Source organism: Hypomesus nipponensis, chromosome 13 (genome assembly GCF_054491055.1).
Source record: "Hypomesus nipponensis isolate SF chromosome 13, ASM5449105v1, whole genome shotgun sequence".
In the NCBI taxonomy this organism is placed as follows: Eukaryota; Metazoa; Chordata; class Actinopteri; order Osmeriformes; family Osmeridae; genus Hypomesus; species Hypomesus nipponensis.
Window position 1 is genome coordinate 11,190,606 of NC_140373.1, and position 7,906 is coordinate 11,198,511.

At 47.9% G+C, this 7,906-nt stretch overlaps 1 long non-coding RNA gene across 1 annotated transcript; it reads left to right on the plus strand.

Moving 5' to 3' along the window:
• Window positions 1-393: 393 nt before the first annotated feature.
• LOC146260030 (uncharacterized) lies at window positions 394-1,710 on the plus strand. Its single transcript, XR_014729436.1, has 3 exons — window positions 394-533; window positions 620-680; window positions 1,688-1,710. It is a non-coding gene; the product is annotated as an uncharacterized LOC146260030 (long non-coding RNA).
• Window positions 1,711-7,906: the final 6,196 nt, after the last annotated feature.

The window sequence follows — 7,906 nt, forward strand, 5'->3', positions numbered from 1 at the left end:
CAAGACCACAGAGACTCCATGCTTGCTTTGGCACCCAGTCAGTACAGCATTGTTCTATATCATGGGGGATTTCAGCTTGGCAATCAGGTATGCTATTCTGCTCCGGACTGAGAAAAGAGAGACAAGTGTTAGTGAGCCGTGGATGTCTTTGCGGTTTGTGGTAGGAAGACAAGAAAGGGGTGGGCTCTACTTGTCACGTGACTAAGGTCTTAGCGTAGTCTGGAGGTCAACCTTTATCTGTCTGGGTAGCTCTGATTGGACGGCCAAGGAGCAGATGTTGCTGCATGTCATGTGCAAGCCTGTTGGCCTGCCCAACAACGTTGTTGTGGTGAATACTATTCCCATACTACGCACAGGCACTCACACACATTCTCTCTCCCCCCCACACACAAACACGCACACACACATTCTCTTACGCACATCCATAAAACATAAATTAGTTGTGCATAGCACCGTCTCTTATTTGGCAGAGGCGTGTTGGTCCAGACGGGCAGAAATGTGGCAGACTGGTGACGGCCCTCGGCAGTCCTGAGGTGAAGCAAGCGCGTGTGTAAACACAACATCCAATATGAGTGCCGCAGCACAGCGAATCTCAGCGATTGTCTGCTCTTATCCTCAGACGAACTCCAGCTGCATACGCAACATCCCCGAGGGAGTTGGACGTCTGACACATCATCTGGGTGAGTTACCAGAGAGCCACACACTGCTTTGTCCTCTCCTTGGCAGTGTGTGTGTGTGTTTACAGTCCAAAGAGGAGAGATAGGAGCCCAGTGCCCCCTACCTGCAAGGTCTGATAAATGCCACCCCGCCCAGGAAGCCGTCTGGCCAGACAAAGCAGGGAAATGTCTCTGTTGTCCTTTTCTCTGGCCCACCACCCTCCCACTATACGCATGGACTTCATACCAGCACCCACTTCTTTTTTCCCTGCCTCGTGTGTGTGTGTGTGTGAGAGTGTGTGAGTGAGAAAGAGTGTGTGAGTGAGAGAGAGAGAGAGAGAGAGAGAGAGAGAGAGAGAGAGAGAGAGATCGAGAGAGAGAGAGAGAGAGACAGACAGACAGACAGAGAGAGAGAGGGGTAGAGGGGGAGAGGGTGGGGGAGAGGTAGAGGGAGAGGGAGAGAGGTTTCTTCATGGATGCAAATGCTATGGGTAGGGGTTACACAGTACAGGTACTACACAGTTGGCAAAGTTTGTGAACGCTTTGACAGTTACTGTGAAATGCTAGGAGGCAAGCTAGCTGGGTACAGCTGCACATGTTCCGAAACATCAGTCTGATATCCTATGTCCAACAAAGCAAACCTAGTTCTGGGTCGTTTCAAGTGCCGGGTTGCAGTTGCTTCAACTAGGAAACCTGTCTAGGAAATCCACTGGCCAGAGAGCCCTATTATTACATCACTGTATATGTCTGTCTCCGCCTACTCGGCAACGCTAGCAAGAGTAACTTCATTAGTTTGCTGTTTATTTGTTTGACGTTTCTGTTGAACCTTATCTCATGCTGGATTGGTTGGCTTTGTTCTCCAGTTTCTTGTGTGTTTCCGCTGAGGACCGCAGTGCAAGCAGACACGTTGTCTCCTCCACGGACCACTGTTTAGATTGCACGTCCATGCTGTTGCCGAAACCAGAGGAGAAGCACAGTCAATGCAAGTATTTCACTGAAGCTCAGTTTATTTTTGTGTTTTTTTCAAACAGATTCCGTTGTTCTTGGTTGATCACGATAACCCCACCGCCAATCCATAGACGTAAGTGGAACCTCTAGACCAGCTAGGAGTTGATGCCACTTTGGACCCAAACTGCTGAGATAATGGTGTGATTGGCTGTTGTCTGTACAGGGTCAGACGCACCGGACCAGCACGGTCCCTCTCCTACCCCCTGCAGGTCACACGAGGAACAGCCAGTGAGACTTGTACCCCCTCTCTCTGCCGTTGTGCTGCTCTCTGACTGTGTCACACACAAAGGGGACGTCGGCAGGCCTCCGCTTGAGGCACAGGCACACAGCCAGGGGCGCAGGCCCAGGCCTGTGATGCAGGAGCCTGGAGGAGTAGAGAGATGCTGTTTCAGTATAGAGCAAAGTTAAGGAGCACAGTTAAGGAGCACAGTTAGGGAGCACAGTTAGGGAGCACAGTTAGGGAGCACAGTTAAGGAGCACAGTTAGGGAGCACAGTTAGGGAACGTGCACGATACGAAGATGTTCATAAGCCATCCTGTGTGAAAGCCAGTGAGGTGGGAGGAGGAACCTTATCGACCCGTCTTGTGTTTGCAGTCCATTGGGAGTGATGGTGAAGGAGTGGCACATCGATGGAACGTTCATAACGAACATTCTGTACAGGAACCCCTCACCTGACCTTGCTCTATGCAACTCTAGACTCTGGAAGGCACGGCCTGAGATGATGACTCGCATTCTAGAAGAGAGACTGTACTGTACAGTGTGTAACATGTGTATGTAGGACACCTCCAAAATAACGTTTACAATGACCAACCAACCAGGGATGACTCGAGGTGACCTACCAGGGCTCACCCTATCCGGACCCATTTCCAATCCATCACGCCGTTCCCCAGGAACGGAGAGCGAGATCTCCCTGCCTGTGTTTATAGAGGGAGGCGATGCCTTCAGTCCAGCGCTCTCATATTTCATAGAGGTTAGTGAATGTGGAATGGGGGCAGGCAGGGTACCAGCCAGAGACGTATCATATCTCCTAAAGTGTATCGGAGAGCTGGGGGCTTGCGTTCACAGTTCGTTCCCCGGTTAGGAGGCCCGTTAAGACACTCTGAAGTCCCTCGTACGTTGGCTTGCACAGGAGCACCCTCTGTGCACCTCTCTTCCTGCCCCGACCAGGAGGGTTCAAAGCACACACAAAAAAAGCATTGAAAAGAAAAATCGTCTCGTTTGGTTTCTTAACATCTCATTTCCTGACTCTGAAGACCAGGGCTAACGAATTCCTTTGCTGGGCAAATAAAACATTCTGTCAGAGGGGAGGTCAGTGAGTATTCGGAGCTGTCGGTCGTACTTCCACACGCACATACACACGTGTGTATTTATGCTTCGACCTCTTTAACATTGGTGCATGTTTTGCAGGCATTTGGTGAGGAAATGTTTTGATTCTCAAACAGCCTTCTCTATCACTCCCATCTGGAGTGGTTGAACCCTGTTGACGCCCCACCAGAGGTTTTCACTTGACGGGGCAGTGAGACAGCAACACCTAGTAGATGACCGTGGAAGCTTCCAGATGACAGAGCCAGCTTATCGCACCCAGCCTCTACAGGCAGGGAGTGTGATGAACAAACGCACCTCTCAATCATCACTAGCTTGTTAAACTGGGGGACAATGTCCAGAGTCTTGCCTGTCAGATCCGTTACCATGTTAAACGGGCTATTTATTCTGTTCACTTTCCAAGTTGTTCTTTTTTTACATTATTCTTTTTCTGCATCTCCTCATTCTCACGCCCTTTCGTGTCTTCTGTCCTTTCCTTCATTCTCTCTCTCTCGCCTCCCCGCTTTTTTTCCCCCTCCATTCCTCTTTGTCACTGTCTCTCTCTGTCTCTCTCTCTCTCTGTGTCTCTCTCTCTATGTCTCTCGTCTCTCTTTTGGCATGAAGAAGTTTCCAGAGTATTTTATCTGGAATACGTCCTCTCAGGCCTAGAGCTCAGCTCTCCACTAAATCCGTTATCTACTCTACTGTGAGTGTGGGTGTGACTGGGTTTGAGACAGAAGACCAGGACAAATCGATCCTTTCCTAATGGTTCATCGTGCCTCTCACAGAGTAAATCTTGGAGGACTACTATACATTCTCACTTCTATCCCCTTGCCTGTGTCAAGGACACTGGCCCCAGTCCAAAGGTACAAAACCCAGAAAGCGCTGATATCTCAAACCTTAAAGGGTCAACAGATTTGGCACGATGTTTGTGATGAAGAAATAGAGGAACACATTTTGAGTTTGCTGCTTTTGCTGACAAAAACCTGATTCCAAGTATTTGTCTCTGATGTTGTAGTCAAGATTCAGAGGCTGCTTTTGCCTTACATTTAAATATCTGGACAATATAACAGAGCGTGAGTCAGCAGCCACATTTGTTTAATATTCCTCTCTGCATGCCAAGGGCGGTCAGTAAGAAACACGTACTCTCTGTCAGACATCAAAGTATGACAAACGGTCACTACAGAGAGGGAGAGATAGAGAGATAGATAGAGAGAGAGAGAGAGATAGAGAGAGAGAGAGAGAGAGAGAGAGAAAGAGAGAGAGAGAGAGAGAGAGAGAGAGAGATAGACAGAGAGAGAGAGAGAGACAGAGAGAGAGAGAGAGAGAGACAGAGAGAGAGAGAGAGCGAGAGAGACAGAGACAGAGACAGAGACAGAGACAGAGAGACCAGTTCATCTTGACCCCTAAAAAGGAAGACCCTGCCCTTGTGACCTGGCCCGCAGCCACATCAACCAGCAACACAGTCCCACCCAATCACTTTACGCCTAAGCTAACCCACATCACTGTACATACTGTAAAACAAAGTAACACTTTCGAAGCTGTTTTCAGATATGATATGTAGATTGTGAGGATTGCTATATCCCATGCTACTGTAGCGAGGATGGAGGGAGAATCCACAGACAACAAGACAGGTGACCTCTGGCCAAGGCTGAGGGCTTGAGGAATGCTGCTGGTCTTTGGTGGCGGGTTTGATAACGCCCAAGGCATCCGGGGCATGCTTAGAGCTCCAGCTGGGATAGCCGCTTAGAAATACCCACTCCCAGACACGTCCTACATTAACTGTGCTCGTGTGTGTGTGAGTGTGTACGTCTGCCTCGTGCAATCACCAAAAGACAAATGTATCGACACACACTGTCCGCTGCGTGTGTAGCCCCGGGTGATGAAACGCACTGGCTTCGAACCAGCCTGGTTAATCCGTATCATCCTTTGTGTGTGGTAACACGCCCCCTGGAGGCCACACGCTACCTCACACCTCACTTGCTCTGGGGTGTTTGTGTGCCTGGATGCTGTGTGCATAGGGAACACTTAGTCTCCTGTTGTTGTTGTTTGAGATCTCCTTCAGATTCTAGTGTAGAGTGCAAAGCTAGTGATTGTGTGTGTGTGTGTGTGTGTGAGGCTAATCTGATGCGGTAGCAAATATTTGCCTATTTGCTAAAACAGCACTTCCTGTTTGCAGGTCAACTTACCTGCCTCCAGACGTTTGTGCCCATTAATATTCCTCCTCATCCCCCATGTCCCCAGCCACTACCCGCCACCCCCCCCCCCCCCACCAACAGAGAGTGGCTAGGTACACACACACTTTGCCAGATGGGATGTCACCTGGGTTGTTGGTCCAGGTGTCTCACTCACACAAACACACACGCAAAGCAACGCTGCGGTATCTAAGAGTTGCTCATCATATTAAGGAAGCAGGAAGTCAGATCTCAGGGGAAGATATTAACTGCCGTATGCGTTTGGGGCATGAGATAAGACCGCATCAAAGAGTCTGTCTCAACAGGCCTTCAGTTCATTTAGCTACGAGGTTGATTTGCATAAGTACACACACACACGCATACATACAAACACACACGTACACATGCATGCACACGCACATTTGAGCACACGCGCACACACGCGTGCATTTCCACACCGGTCGACTTCACCAAAGCCAGTGTTTCCACTTCAGTGCACAGGTGCACACACACACAGACACACACAGACACACACACACACAAAACTCTCTCTGAGTCTCTGTAATTGTCATTCTCACGAAGAAAGGGTCTGCTTTGCACCCGAGCCAAACCCAGACAGCATAGGCAGAGTGTCCTTGTATTATTTTATGTTCTGTAGGTGAAATCCACTGAATGACACCCTGTTGCTACATTTGTCAATGGTTTCTACTGTGGTCTCTCTGCCTTCCATTTTCAAACTTAAACATCTCTCTGAAAGCCAGTATACTGTTGGACCGCTGCATGTTTTTACAGAAACAGAGATGTGAGTTTCATGACGTTAGCAGGCATAGGGCAGTCTTGTGGATACAGTGCAGGTCTCTGCTGCTCTGTGGTCAGAGAGAGAGTGTGAGAGAGGAATACTGGAGGCCTGTGAGTTCACATCCCTAATATGGTGCCTTAAACATTTCCAAAATAGCATCTCTGTTTCCTAACAGGGGAGTAGGTTGCCTTCTGACCCGCAGCAGTGCAGTCTGGGATAGTGCAGTTGAATTGACCTGGTTCCTCTGAGGTACAGAAGACAGAAAAAATTCTGTGGTTCAATCTGGATCAGGTTGAGCTTTGTGAGGAAGGAGCAGGGGGATCAGTGTGATCCCAGTGTTGTCACGCCCTCCACTTCCTCTCTGTCTGTCTGATTCCAGGCTTCTGTATTCCAGTACTGATCTTTTCCATCGTACCCGTCAAATTTACACACCTGCCATCCATCACTTCATCAACCTGACAGTATTTCAATCCTGGTGTTCCCTCCACTTACCGCCAGATCGTCTGCTCTGTTTACTAAGTCAGTCCTGTTGGCTGTAATCAGATTAATTCAGCTTTTGACAAGATTCTAACTCACCTTTTGTCTGCAGAACCGCCAGCGAGATCTACCCTGCCCCACCTGCCTGCCTGTCATGTCTGCCTTTCATTGTTCCTCCGGTCTGTCTCTTGTTTCTATAAATCCCCGCCCCCCCTGTCCCTGTACACCTTGTGTCGTGCGCTAGGGTCCACCAGCATTCCTAACAAGTTTGCCAGTCTTCTCAGGAACAAGGCACAGGCATGTTCTCCTGCATGGAGTCACTATCACTCACGTTGGATAGTGTAGATTAAAGTATCCTCCAACAATTGCCTGTTCCAACATTCCTCACTTGGTCACACACTTCAAAAGGACTTCCAATTACACAGAAACAGGAGAGCTTTTCAGCCATTGAAACTTTCCTGTGAACTGGAACATATATTCAGGCTTTCAAACACATTTGCCTTTTGAATGGAATTATATGACGTAGTTATATACATTAACCCACATCCAGCAGTTGAGATGTGGGGTTGACCCTGTGTGTGGTCCTCACACGAGAGAAAGGTTCCTGGAATGATCCACAACTGACATTGATAATCACACTCCTCTCAGTTTCCTGTGGTTTAACAAGGACCAGTACAATTCCACAGGCTGGAATAAGCCTTGGTTAAACTCTTCAGTGAGTATGAATTTGATAGTTTGGTGTTCCTAAGCTTGAGGTTCTGGATGAAGTCTGTTCCTATCTATACCAAAGATCACAACCAGCTAGGTAAATGAGATTGAGTGGATAAACCACAAAACCCAGTCTCTCTCTGAGACAACACAGTGCACTGAGAAGGATCCACATGTTAAGACTTACAGCAGAATCACAGGTCAATAGAAGAAATCCCAAAACATAGTCGAGGTAAAACAGGCAAAAGGGTAAAAACAAGGATAAAGCTAGTACAGGCAATCGACAGAGTAGTTGCTTAGACCTCACTATGAATGAAGAACGGGTACAAGGAACACATGCGGTATACATGTCCACGACCAATCACCAACTTGACTAAGTAGACCTACTAGTGCAAGTAGACATGACGTGACATTCTCTTTGTCTTCATAGAGACTTGATAAGAGGATTGTGTACACTCCATTAGCTAGCTCTTCACAAGAAAAATATCTGAGGTTGCATTCTGGAATGTTGGCGAGTCACAAATATGATTGCACAAATACGATTGGCCAGTGCATGTCAGAGGATTGTTAGAAGCAGTCGAAGGACTATTGCAAGATGTGTCAATTAGTTTTCTCTGATAATCCGAGGAAGAACAGTTCCACCAGCTCAGAGACATTCATTCCCTGTCTTATTTGTGCCAGGGGGAAAAGATTTATTGAATACAATTATGCATTTCATTCGATTATTCTGTACTCCAGTGAAATTTAAGATACTCGTCAATGACGTTGAGATCATTTGTCCT